The following is a 13,995-nucleotide window of genomic DNA, read 5'->3' as shown; positions in this document are numbered from 1 at the left end:
GTGGGAGCAACGACGTTGGAAACCTGTTTCTGCCAGCACCCAGACCTGTTTCTCCGGAGTTCCCAACCACGCCCGGCTTCTTGCTTTGGACCCCACTTCCCCCTTAGTGGGCAGTCTCCAGACCCTCGGCCCAGGACCGGACTTTGACCACGCCTCACGGTAACCTCCCCCGGGACCAGCACAGCAGGTGGGGGAAGAGTCAGGTCTTCTTGCGTTAGATACTGTCCTGCTAGATCCTAGGCACAGAGGAGCTATCTGAGATGTCAGCAGCAGCTACCGCCATATGGTGGTAGCTCCGCTATGAGCGAAAGTTTGGGGGCTTTTTAGTTGAAGAAGGAGAAGAGTTTGGATTTGATATCCCGCCTTTCACTCCCCTTAAGGAGTCTCAAAGCAGCTAACAATCTCCTTTTTCCTTTCGTGGTGTGAGTGAGGCTGAGAGACTTCAGAGAAGTGTGACTAGCCCAAGGTCACCCAGCAGCTGCATGTGGAGGAGCGGGGAAGCGAACCCGGTTCACCAGATTACGAGTCCACCGCTCTTAACCATTACACCATGCTGGCTCTTGAGAAAGAGAAGCAAGTAAGGGAGGCAGAAGACAAAATAAGCAGCCCTTTGGTCCAAATTCTCAACTTACCAAGACCCAAGAGTTCAGTTTGGTCCAACTTTCTTGCAAGTGCTGAGGTTCTCCTCTGCACACGAGTATTTTACTAAATTGTTTTAAGTGTGCACCACATTATTTTAGGGACGCGGGTCGTGCTGTGGGTTAAACCACAGAGCCCTAGGACTTGCCGATCAGAAGGTTGGCGGTTCGAATCCCCACGACGGGGTGAGCTCCCGTTGCTCGGTCCCTGCTCCTGCCAACCTAGCAGTTCAAAAGTGCAAGTGGATAAATAGGTAGCGCTCTGGCGGGAAGGTAAACAGCGTTTCCATGTGCTGCTCTGGTTCACTAGAAGCGGCTTAGTCATGCTAGCCACATGACCTGGAAGCTGTACGCCGGCTCCCTTGGCCAATAAAGCAAGATGAGTGCCGCAACCCCAGAGTTGGTCCCAACTGGACCTAATGGACAGGGGTCCCTTTACATTATTTTAAGTGTGCAATGTGCTACAATGTAAACCTAAAGGTGCAATACGGGTGTCTACAAACACACATATCATATAAGTCTGCTTGGTCAGGGAGTGAGGATTGATGGACAGGGACAGACCTAGGTTTGCCCTGTGAAATCACCCTTGGAACAAAAGGTCTGGCCAAGTCACAAAAGCTTCTGAATCAACATCTCACAGCAATGGGGTTGGCAGGCATATTGTCAACTCCCAGAAACTGTGGTTGCCCAGATAACATTTCCAGGTATTAAAAAGGTATGTGGGGGGGGGGGGGGACCCAGGAAGTGGGCATCATGTGCTATATGTGTGATTACCAGAGAAATGTCCTGGGTGTTGTGTCTACGACAGCAGCACTGCTGTCTTTACCAGTGCTGCCATACATTTCGGTTTTCCTGGACATATCAGGGAATCAGACTGCAAAATAAAAATAAAAAATAAATCTAGGTGGGTTTTTGCTTAATCAGCAAAATGTCCAGGAAAACTTGGACGTATGGCAAGTAGGGAGATTTTTAAAAACATCTCTGCGGAGATGTTCCCAAATAAAGCTCAACAACTCCCCACCCCCAAAAGGCTCAACAGTTTTGTGCAGATTTTCACTATTGGGAATATGGCAACCCTACCTTTACTGACTTTGCAACGGGTGCAAACAGCAGCCGTTTGAAACAGCTGCAAAACTGTGGAAGCTTCTTCCAGAAGAGGCATGGAAACCGATCTCTTTGTTGAATTTTTGAAAAGCATTCTACGACTTACCTTTTAAAAAAGAAAGCTTCGATTGAAGTGCTATTTCCATGGCTACACAAGTGATTCATATTCTGTTTGATACGTGTGTGTGTGTGTGTGTGTGTGTGTGTGTTCTGATATAAACTGCTTTGAAAGTTTGGGGAAAGCAGTATGCAGGTATTCAAATAAAGGGATAAAATGAAGGAATTGGAGGCAAGTGAGAGGCGAAGAGGCATTAAGTGGAAAATAGTTTGTGTAAGACATCCTTCGTGTCACTAGATGCACTTTCAGACTCTACAGAATCAGCCCAGGGAGCAGTTTAAAGCACAAAAACATTTTAAATTGCTCATATCTTCAGAACACTGCGCAGTCTTATCCAACTGATGGCACCTCATTGCAGGAGGCTGATGGACTCCTAAAAAGGACAAAACATTTTAAAGACTGTTTTGTATTCTATAGCTTTCCTATTTACTTTATATTTACCCAAACAATATTTTATGTTATTGTACAGTGCATTTGGCTTTGCTATGCCTTTGGTGGAAATGGCTGGGTGATAATTTTTTTTTTTTTTTAATAATTTTGCAACACAGCACTCAAAAGTATTTCAGTGATTGTCCTGAAAGAGATAATATTTCCAAGGAGGCGGCAATTGTTTCCTCCCCTGAAGATTTCTCACTTTTCCCATTTCAGTCCGGGGGGGGGGGGGGGGGGAGGGGGAGAAGAGTGAATAATATTGCCACTTTCCCACTCTGAATTTCCAGTTCCCTCTCTCCTGCCGCCAGCCCTTCAAATCTTTTATCACTTCATTGTGACCAAGACACGCATCAGATTATTTTGATGGACATGCCATTAACTAACAAAACGCTTTCACCTACCCACACAGGCGAGTCCCTTTGCTCCACCCCCTCCGCTCACAGCTGCAAGTGAGAGAGACCAACATCTGATTTCCGTTCAGGGTGGGGGGCTATGATGTAGCAAAGTGCTGCGGCTTCCTTGGTGGGGGTGGGGCAGGTCAAGTGCAGTTTTCTAGCCTTGTCTGTCAGAGCTGCCAATCACCTTTAGTGCTGCCCAGCAACCACGTTGCCTAGTGACTGCCGATCTGGTTGCCAGGTTACGCAGAGAACTCCTTTCAGGGTTCTGATGGATAGACTTTTATAGTTAGGAAACCAGCACCCCACCCCCACCCCCAACCACCACCCAATTCCTATCATCAACCCACTTAAAAGGTTATATTATCCCTTAATTATATTTTTCTGCAAATATAGATGCCATAGCTCAGAGGCAACCAGTAGGATAGAAAGCGAAGCCTCTTAGGGTTTCTGGGTGGGAAATATAGTGACATAATTCCACTTTCCTGAGAAACTTATTCATTCCACAATACTCCCCTCCCCATCACTCTGTGTGTGTGCTCGTGTGTGTGTGTACATGTATAAAAGAGGTAAAGGACCCCTGGACAGTTGAGTCCAGTCAAAGGTGACTATGGTGTTGCGGCACTCATCTCGCATTCAGGCCGAGGGAGACAGCTTTCCAGGTCATGTGGCCAGCATGACTAAACTGCTTCCGGTGCAATGGAACACAGCGATGGAAACCAGAGCACACAGAAATGCTGTTTACTTTCCCACCTCAGCGGTACCTATTTATCTGCTTGCACTGGCGTGCTTTCAAACTGCTAGGTTGGCAGGAGCTGGGACAGAACAACAGGAGCTCAGCCTGTCATGGGGATTTGAACTGCCAACCTTCCGATCGGCTTGGTGGTTTAGACCACAGCACCACTCGTGTCCCACTGTATGTGTATACACAGAGCTCACACCACAGACTGACCTCATTATGTGCACTTTCATAGACACATGAATGGCACCAAATCTATCTGCACATGAGCAAACACTCCCATGCCATTTCCCAATATGAGCACCCACTAGAGTAGTCAAGCAATGATCAATCTATCTCTAGATAAAATATAAGGTAGCCCTGATTTTGCTGTCAGATGTGTATGGTATCTTTTGAAGGGTACAGCTCCAAAGCTGGCAAGTGTGGAAGGGATGACATTGGACTCAGAAGGTGTATAATCTGCCTCAGATTCTAAGATTCCCTATTTTTATAAAGAGTAAGGTTACCATAACTTCCGTCATAGAGCTTCAGTATGCTGATGACAATGTAGTGTTTGCACACTCAGAGGATGACTTCCAGAGCATCCTAAATATCTTCGCAGAAGCTTACAAAAAGCTTGGCCTATCGCTCAACATCCAAAGTGCTGCACCAACAAGCACAAAGCAACCCCTCTGCAGCGCCACAAATCCAACTCAATGGTGTATCATTGGAAAGTGTTGGTCACTTCTCCTACCTGGGCAGTTATCTTTCCACAAGGGCTGACACTGATGCCAAAATCCAGCATCGCCTGAGCTCTGCGAGTGCGGCTTTTTCCTGATTGAAGTGCAGAGTGTTTGAGGACCGGGACATTCACAGGGAAACCAAAATGTTTGTTTCCAAAGCTATTGTACTACCAGCCTTACTGTATGCTTATGAAACATGGGCAACTTATAAACACCATCTCCAACTCATCGAAAGAGTCTGTCAATGGGATATCCGAAAAATTTTACATATCACAGGCGAACTAATGCCAGTGTAGTGGAAGAAGCAAAGATCACCAGTGTTGAAGCAATGACTCTTCAACATTAACTTTTCTGGACTGGTCATGTTGTGCAGATGCCCGATTATCATCTTCCAAAGCAACTACTCTATTCCAAACTTAAAAATGGAAAGTGTAATTCTGGTGGTCAACAAAAGAGGTTTAAAGACTCCCTCAAGGCAGATCTTTAATAAATGTAGTATAAACACTGACAATTGGGAAACACTGGCCTGCAAGCGCTCCAATTGGAGAACAGCCTTTACCAAAGGTGTTGTGGACTTTCAAGAAGCACAAACTCAGGACAAAAGGGGGAAATGTGCTAAGAAGAAGGCATGTTTGGCAAATCCTCACTGTAACCAACTCCCGCCCGGAAACCAATGTCCCCACTGGTGAAGGATGTGTGGATCCAGAATTGGCCTCCACAGTCACTTACGGACTCACTGTTAAGACCATGTTCATGGAAGGCCATCTTACTAGGCTATGAGTGATTGCCAAAGAAGAAGAATCTGACTCAGATTCTAAGATTCACTATTTTATAGATAGTCTGTTTCTAGTCCTCAGCATTCCAGGCAGGCTTCCTGGTGCTCAGTGAGAAACAGGGCTTGCTTCCCAAAGTTCCTCTATTCTGGCAAGGGCACAACAAAAAGACACACAGATGTGATTATCATTGTGCTTGATCAGTGGCGTAGCGTGGGTTGTCAGCACCCGGGGCAAGGCAAGTAATTTGTGCCCCCTAACCCGGGGCAAGGCAAGTAATTTGCGCCCCCTAACCCGGGGCAAGGCAAGTAATTTGCGCCCCTCCGCTGCACTGTCCCTCCCCCAGATAGTCCCTCGCTCTCTCTCCGCACCGCATGCCAGGCACCCCCCCCCTCCACAGTGGGCGGCGACCCGGCGGCTCGGATCGGATTCGCACAGCCAGCACTGCAGTGAGAGAGAGTGAGTGAGCCAGGTAGGGGCAGAGAGCTGTGAGTGCGAGCGCCCCCCCCAGATGTTGCGCCCGGTGCGGCTGGCCCCCCCTGCACCCCCCACGCTACGCCACTGTGCTTGATAGAGTCTGCATACTTGCCCTTATTCTGAAGTTATATCTGCATGGGAAGTCTGCCACACTTGAACAAGCTGCCACATAAGCAACCTGTTTTTAACATTTATTCCCCCTTCCTCTTGTTAACTTTGTTTTCACCCACTGTACCTGTGCATCTGTGTGCACGTACAATTCAACAATTCATCAAACATGAGTTCACGCTCTGCATTTATTGAAATTGGCTTCTCCCCTATGAAAGCTGTAACAATTCTCCCAGTTAGGATTTCCAGCAGAGCAGGAAAACACCAAGCCTGGTTTGCTCCTGTGTTTTTGACAACATCTTGATATGCAAGAATTAGCAGGTGATGCTTTTTGAGGCCTGGGGATAAACAGGAGCACTGATTAATGCCTGCAGACCCAGCTGCGATTAAAAGCACACATATGCGAGAGTCAGTAAAAAAACTCCACAGGGTCAACCAACCTTTCCCCTTTCTCTCTCTCTCCATTTCTTGCTGTCATTTCATGATAACTGAGAAGCAATTCTGTAGAGTATTCCTGGAAGATGTAGAGTATTCCCTGTCCTTTGTGCCTAGAATGTGGCCTTCCTGTGTTCCTTTCCTGCCTCCTTCAACCCTGAAGAATGTTGGGGTGAACCAGATGTTGAGGTATTTCAACCCAACACAATTCATAGCTACTTGTGGCTACAGGCTGGTCTTAATCTGAGCCAGATTCCACTCCATCACTTCATTTGAGTGACACAGTCAGCTTTGAAACAGCAAGAGCTCCTGAAGCACACACAGTCTTCCCTTAGCCACCAAGTAACAATAGCCAAGTTCAGCTGTTTCCAAGCAAGTTGAAGCTTTCCTCTGCAATGTGTCTTTAGAAATGGACTGCTGGTCATTGGGTCATGCTCGGGCCAGGGGGCTTCTGTAGCAAAATGCCCGCTTTTTAAAATAAATTTTTAAATTAATTTTTTTAAAAAAACAAAAGCAAAGACAAACAAAGTTGCATAGCACAGGAGCCGTGCAAAGGTTGCCTTTTCCAAACAAACAGGGAGCAGTTGGTATAGAGAAATAAAAGCAGCAAAACACAACATGAAAACCAAATTTCACCATTTAGTGGGGGAAGAGAGTTTCTGAATTTCATATATGAGAGTTTCATATTTCTGAATAGGATGCATCAGAAATGAAATGCTCTGGGTCTTCCTTAACTCTTAGAAACACATTCCTGGTGAGTTATTTAATCTGTGATAGCCAGAGTTCACATCTTCTTGTACCACAGCAAAAGGTTTCGGTCCTGTAGTGCCTTCCATTTCTGAAAATGTAATTTAATGAACCAGATATTGGTTGAAAATGGCTCCGAGCGTTTGAACCAGCAAAAACAAAATAAAAGGTAATTTGGAGAAACGTCTTGCATATCCTCCTCAGACCATTAGTGATCTGGAATTGGATGTTGTGAGAAGCAGAGAGGGATTGAACAGAATGGTTGATTCAATTACAGTGCATTTGGCTGGGGCAGAATGCTCTTCATTCTCAGATCATGTTGTTTTTTGTTTTTAGATGGAATGGGAAAGAAAACAAGCATGGAAGCAAATCAAAATCTCAGTGATGGATTTCCCTTTTTGACCAAAGTGTGCCCACAGTATTACCACCGCCAATCTCATTGCAATAACACACCAGTTCACTCTGCCTTCCTAGGGTGGGATCCTGTCTCTTACCTGTTTTCCTATCATATGCAGGGAGCCAGTGGGAATTCTGGGACCGCTCTGGTGCAGCCCCATTGTTGGGGGTCGATGGCTTGGGTCTCTTATCCCAGGGTTGACGGACCCTCCAACATTTCTCCGATGAAAACAGGGAAGCCCTAAGGAAAGGCAGGACATTCCGGGATCAAACCACCAACCGGGATGGCTCTGTAAATCCGAGACTGTCCCTGGAAAATAGGGACACTTGGAGGGTCTGTCCTAGCAAGAGACTGAGCGGCTAAGAATGCCACTGTTTGGACCAGAGGTGTGCTCTAGTCAGTTTCGCAAGGACCATGAATTCCAGACAGGGGAGGAGGAAGGGGGTGCGGTAGGTGTGGGCCGCCCTGGGTGTAACCATTGGGGGGGGGTGACAAAATGCCAGGCGGCACTCACTGGGGGGCCTGCAGCATGCCTGAGCCACGCGTCTCTCCTGTGAGAGATGTGGCGGCTTGCGTGCACAGGCTCTGTGCTGCCCAAGCAGTCCGTCCGCTGCCTCCCCCCCAGCTATAGGGTGGCTGAGTGGGAGGAGGCAGGCAGACCCCAGAGGCCCCGCGGTGCGCCCACAGGCACCCAAGCGGCTTCCTCCGCCGCTGATTCCAGAGTTGAAAAAGCACCCAGCTGCATTACTGATTTGGACACATCAAGCCAGTAAGAGCACAGGAGCATTAATGAAGCACTGCTGGAACAGATCAATGGCGGTGACGTAGGAAGGGGGGTGCGGTGGGTGCAGACCCCCCTGAGTGTCATCACTGAGCGGGGTGACAAAATGGCAAAAATATGTGTTTTTAAAATAAAATTTTGAAAATTGGGCTCACGACACTTTTTTTGGAAAAAATAATATTACAGTGGACGCTTGGGTGGTGAACGTGATCCGTGCGGGAGGCACGTTCACAACCCGCAGTGCCCACAACCCGCAGTGCTGCGTTTGCGCATGTGCATGTGCGGGTTGTGATCTGGCACTTCTGCGCATGCGCAAAGCGCGATCTAGTGCTTCTGCGCATGCGCATGCACCGAAACCTGGAAGTAACCCGTTCCGACACTTCCGGGTTTCAGCACATCCATAACCCGAAAACACACAACCTGAAGTGTCTGTAACCCGTGGTATGACTGTATTCAAAACGAGTTTAATAACTTCGTCTGACAATTAATTCACCTCCATATGTATTGAATTTTTTTCCTTCAGTCAACAAACGCAATGAAACGCGTCTGATCAACGCTTCAACTAGCCCAGTATTGTGTTTCCTGAACTTCCTGACAGTAAGAGCTGTTCGACAGTGGAATTTGCTGCCAAGGAGTGTGGTGGAGTCTCCTTCTTTGGAGGTCTTTAAGCAGAGGCTTGACGACCATATGTCAGGAGTGCTCTGATGGTGTTTCCTGCTTGGCAGGGGGTTGGACTCGATGACCCTTGTGGTCTCTTCCAACTCTATGATTCTATGATTCTATGATTCTATCCCACCCAGGCCAGACACATGACTCTAGAAGATCTACAAGCAGGGCATGAAGGTAATGACTCTGCTGCAATTAGAGGTATACTGCCCTTTGGACATTCTAGATATGTAGCCATATGTGAGACGTTTCCTCTGCACATTGGTGGAGATCATTATGAGGATAAAAACAGAGGGGGCGGGGTCCCTCTCTGGAGGTTAGGACCAGAACCAATGGCTTCAAGCTACAAGAAAGGAGATTACGCCTAAACGTCAGGAAGAACTTTTTGACATAGCGCTGATTGTGACTGTGGCAGCAGTCACTGTTTTCTTACATCCCTATGCAAGGCCTTCCTCTCCACCCCAAGTGATGCCTTCTAGATGCTGTGGACTCCAAGTCCCACCATCCTTGATCATTGGCATTGCTGGCTGGGATTCATGAGAGTCCAGAACATCTCTGGGGCACCATGTTGCCTGTCTCTGATGTAGACAATACTGAAGGAGGTTGATCAGTAATGTCACTCAATATCAAGCAGTTTCATGTGTTTTTCAAAGGATGAACCTTTTACCCAGAGGTGGCCATGGGGCCATTGGCTCTCGAGAATCACAATTGAGTCCAGATTGGGGGTAGATGGCTTTTGAGTGTGGTGCCCAGGAACCAGATGGCTGCTGTCCAGCTCCCCAGAAGGCCAATGCAATGCATCTGCTCAAAGACAGAGAAACATCCTTTTAGTGGCTCAGATGATCTGCCTCTGTAAGGAAACAGACATGCCCTGGAAGTCTGGTGTCCTGCCAGAACTGAGTCATTATCAGACCAGGCTGGAAAACAGTGGAGCCTGGTGGAAGTTAAATTCTCTGTTAACAGCCAACAGTTGCTGATACAGTCTTTCCTGTTGATGGCACAGTCCCTGAACTCCAGCCTCTACAATCCCTGAGACAACTCAGTTCTCCTATGAGTCTCCCTGAGCTTTTTGCCCCATGCCTTTTTGGAACCTGCCCAATATTCAGGCCTACATTTCCATGAGCAAAAACAACCACCTAGTTCAGGGGTGCCATCTGGGGCTGAGGGGCCATGGCCCCCCCAAAACAATTTTTTCAAGGAGGGGGCCAGGTCCCCTCAAAATTCTATGGTGGCCATGTGTGAACACCATGTGGCATGCTCACCTCACTCCCGCACATCACCCAACATGCTGACATCACTTGTGCAATCCGCAGTGTGCTTGTGAAATGTCAGCACATCGCATGGGGTGCCCAAGTGACATCAGCATGTTGAATGCTGTGCACGAGTGACATTAGCATGTTGTACAGCGTGCGCACACAGCATCAGTGTGGCACATGGTGCCGGCCCTCTCAATCACAGGGGCAAACCAGCGCGCTTGATCTAGCTAGAAAGAAGGCCATCACATAACTAAGTTATGCTGCCTGCCTGTCTGCCTGCCATGTGTAGCTCACACACCCCTTTCTTGTTCTGGCACTAGTGGCAGCTGGGTGGGTCACTGAGGTCAGGGGCACACTTTCAATTTTCAGTGTGGCACCCTGCGGGAGGCCAAAATTCACCATCCTCTGCCTCTCGCCTTCTGTTCTGCCCAACAGTGTAGCATGGGTTGCCAGTGCCCAGGGCAGGGTGGGAGGGAGGAAAACGGAAGGAGTACTTGTGCACATTCAATTGCCTAATGGTTTCTGCATCACTCAAGAGATCATAGCAGCAGAGATAAGATAAGAAGAGTCGTTTCATTGTCCGGAGAGGTCATTTCCTGGAGAAGCCATTTTCAACAGAGCCCAGCAATGGAAGCACACAGCAGTACTGAGGCAGCACTGGGTGTTGAAATTTTGTGCCCTGAACAATTTTGTGCCCGGGGCAACCACCCCGTGGGGCTCCCCCACCACGCTATGCCACTGGTTTTTTCCCAACTCGCTACATAGTAGTTGCAGAACCCTGCGGTGCCCACTAGGCTTGGTATCCATTGCAGTGGAACTGATTGCTCTACCCTAAATTGCCTTTGCTGCGGTGGAGCAGATTAAATGGTGAGTGGGTCACAGCTTGGCAAGACTTGCAGGACTGCCAGGGAGTTACTGCCTTGCACAACTGCAGCAGTTGTGCAAGTGTGCGATCAACGAGAAGAGGCAGGCCAGGCAGAAGAGAGACCACTTGCCTGATCGAGAGGCTCTGTGGACCAGAGACTGAAGTACAGTAGCTGGATCACTGCCTTTATGAATGTCAAAGGACAAAGGCATTTCCTGGACCTCTCCTGTAAAGAACCAAACACACATGTACACACAAATGCTATTTTCAAACTTAGCCTTTTGAAAAAACGATTCTGCAAAAGGTTCTCAAATTTACAACAAGGTTCTTCAAAAGATCCACCCTTCAGTACAAATCCTGAATCAAAGGCTCCCCACACAGTTTTCTATTCTTCAATATGATCAAGTCAGTCTCCCACTGAGTAAGCGTCTGTTATCTGACAGTGTTCTACCTGCCTGCATGTTTAAACCATATATATTTTATATAGACGAGGTGGGTCTTAAGCTACCTGTCTTTTCTTCATTTCCACCCCCTACTCTTCCATTGGTGAGACTGGGAGTTGGTGAAAATGAGCAGGTGAACTAGATCTGCTCATCTGCAGCTAGTGAAAAATCTCTTCTAGGTGGCTAAGCTGGGAAGCCCTGCAGGAGGTTCCTCACACCATTCCTTTCACACTAAGTAGTATATATTTGGTCAGGTGGGCTAGTAATTATTTTTGTGGGCTGGTGATTCTTGTGGACTGATTCACAAACCTGGAATCATCATTGTGGTCTTCAATCCTAAGTGACCATGAAGCTATAACTGGATACTGAATCTGAAGCTATGAGCTTCTTTCACCAGGAAATGAATACTTAAGCCCTACAGTCGGTTAATCCTCACCAGTGGTTACCTGGCACCTGTCCCTGCCTGGGGGACTTTATTGAAGATCTGGCAGAGTGTGTGGGTAACTGGGAAGAGAGCCATTGGCTAACTAAGTTTGCCATACTATACAGTATATGCCACTTGGGAGTAAGTCCCTTGAATGCATTGAGACTTAATTATGATGAAACCTTTGCAGGGTTCCTCTATAAGGCTAAAGTCCAGTTGCTCCAGCAGTGCAGAGAAGCAGGTGGTGCTGTGGTCTAAACCACTGAACCTCTTGCCGATCAGAAGGTTGGCGGTTCGAATCCCCACGATGGGTTGAGCTCCTGTTGCTCTGTCCCAGCTCCTGCCAACCTAGCAGTTCGAAAGAGTACCAGTGCAAGTAGATAAATAGGTACTGCTGTGGCGGGAAAGTAAATGGTGTTTCCATGCACTCTGGTTTCCGTTACTGTGTTCTGTTGCACCAGAAGCGGTTTAGTCATGCTGGCCATATGACCTTTGTCTGTGGACAAAGGCCGGCTCCCTCAGCCTGAAAGTGAGATGAGCACCACAACCTCATAGTCACCTTTGACTGGACTTAACCGTCCAGGGGTCCTTTACCTTTACCTTACCTTGCAGAGAGTTTGGTGCTTGGGGCCTGCTGTCCAAGTCCTTCATCCAGTTCCTCACCCTACACTGGTCAGTGTAAGATGGGGAAGCAGAGCCATACAATTTCTTATTAAAGGGGACAGGACATAAGCACATGACCGGGGTGGCCCATCTGGTTTTGCCACCTGAGATGAAACAGGAGTTTCTGGTTCCTGTCCCCCTGGGTCATATCCCAAGCCACTGAACTTCTTTCACTGCCATGGCCCCACTCTCACCAAACTCAGTGGGAGCAAAGGTGCTCATCAAAATACTGCTGCTCAGCTTCTCCTCCCTGGGGCAGGGGAGGTGAGTAGCAACACTGCACATGAGAACATCTCCCTCTTGGTGGCGCTTGACCCTGTCTCATGGGCTCTGCACATGCTTCATCGCAAAATATCTCAGGCTCAATCTCCTGATAAGGCGGGGGATGTTTCTCTGTCAGAAAACCTGGAGAGCTGCTTCTAGCTAGCACAGAGTAGACAAGACAAGATCCGTGGTCTGATTCTGTGAAAGTCTGCTTCCCACATTTCCAGTCCAAGCACACTTTCTTGGAAGTAGAGCCTATTGGATCCTGCGGGATTGACTTCTAAGCATATATAGGAATACACTTTACCCGCCATTGTTGGATACAGTGTAAGAAAATCGTCTTGGTTCCTAGTTAACATTTCTCCGATGAAAATAGGGCCATCCTATTCAGTAAAACAGGGACGCTGGTGGCACTGTGGGTTAAACCACAGAGCCTAGGACTTGCTGATCAGAAGGTCGGCGGTTCGAATCCCCGCGATGGGGTGAGCTCCCGTTGCTCAGTCCCTGCTCCTGCCAACCTAGCAGTTCAAAAGCACGTCAAAGTGCAAGTAGATAAAAAGGTACCGCTCCGGCGGGAAGGTAAATAGTGTTTCTGTGCGCTGCTCTGCTTTGCCAGAAGCGGCTTAGTCATCCTGGCCACATGACCCGGAAGCTGTACGCCGGCTCCCTCGGCCAATAAAGCAAGATGAGCGCCGCAACCCCAGGGTTGGCCATGATTGGACCTAATGGTCAGGGGTCCCTTTACCTTTACCTATTCAGTAAAACACTAAACATTAAAAAACTTTCCTATACAGGGCTGCCTTCAGGTGTCTTCTAAAGGCTATAGAGTTACTTATCTCTTTGGCTCAGGGGTCACATCACTCCATAACTCCCAACATTTATCCAATGAAAATGGGAACATCCTAAGGAAAAGCAGGACATTCTGGGATCAAATCAGAAACAGGGACAGCTTCTGTAAATCCATGGCTGTCCCTGGAAAATAGGGACACGTGGAGAGTCTGAGATAAATGTAGGCTAGTTGCTTCACTCAGGCTCCAGCTTTGTGGCTCTCTAGCTACCGTACCTCTAGCTATCCATGTACAGTGTTACCTCAGGTTATAGACTCTTCAGGTTACAGACACTTTAGGTTACAGACTCCACTAACTCAGAAATAGTACCTCGGGTTAAGAACTTTGCTTCAGGATGAGAACAGAAATCGCACGGCGGCAGCGGGAGGCCCCATTAGCTAAAGTGGTACTTCAGGTTAAGAACAGTTTCAGGTTAAGAACGGACCTCCGGAAAGAATCAAGTTCTTAACTCGAGGTACCACTGTACCGAGGTACACTGATAACAACTGTATCTTACTTAAAGTCACTCCTATGTATGAGGTCACCAAGCCACACATAAGAATGTGCTAATAGGTCCCCACCTCCCACCCCCATTGCAGGGGTAAGACTGGCCCGCGTAATCAAAATCTTTCCAGGGAGTGATTTGTCCATGACACCTGAGTAAGATGGAACCTAGCCTAATGTTGGATCTTTCCCAAACCACTCTGTAGCAAAACCAGAT

The 13,995-nt window shown here is 47.9% G+C and overlaps 1 long non-coding RNA gene across 1 annotated transcript in view; it reads right to left on the bottom strand.

Annotated features, from left to right (window-relative positions):
• LOC310667991 overlaps nt 1–13,752 on the bottom strand; it is a 160,484-nt gene extending 146,732 nt beyond the window's left edge. Inside the window, exons 1-2 of the long non-coding RNA XR_014506518.1 lie at nt 13,199–13,752; nt 12,080–12,830 (exon numbers count right to left, since the gene is read on the bottom strand). This is a non-coding gene — a long non-coding RNA (uncharacterized lncRNA). The remainder of the gene's footprint in view (nt 1–12,079; nt 12,831–13,198) is intronic.
• Between the last annotated feature and the right edge of the window lie 243 nt (nt 13,753–13,995).

This window comes from Podarcis tiliguerta (genome assembly GCF_965153285.1).
Source record: "Podarcis tiliguerta genome assembly, chromosome: 17".
NCBI classification, from domain to species: Eukaryota; Metazoa; Chordata; class Lepidosauria; order Squamata; family Lacertidae; genus Podarcis; species Podarcis tiliguerta.
This window is presented reverse-complemented; position numbering and strand designations above follow the sequence as displayed.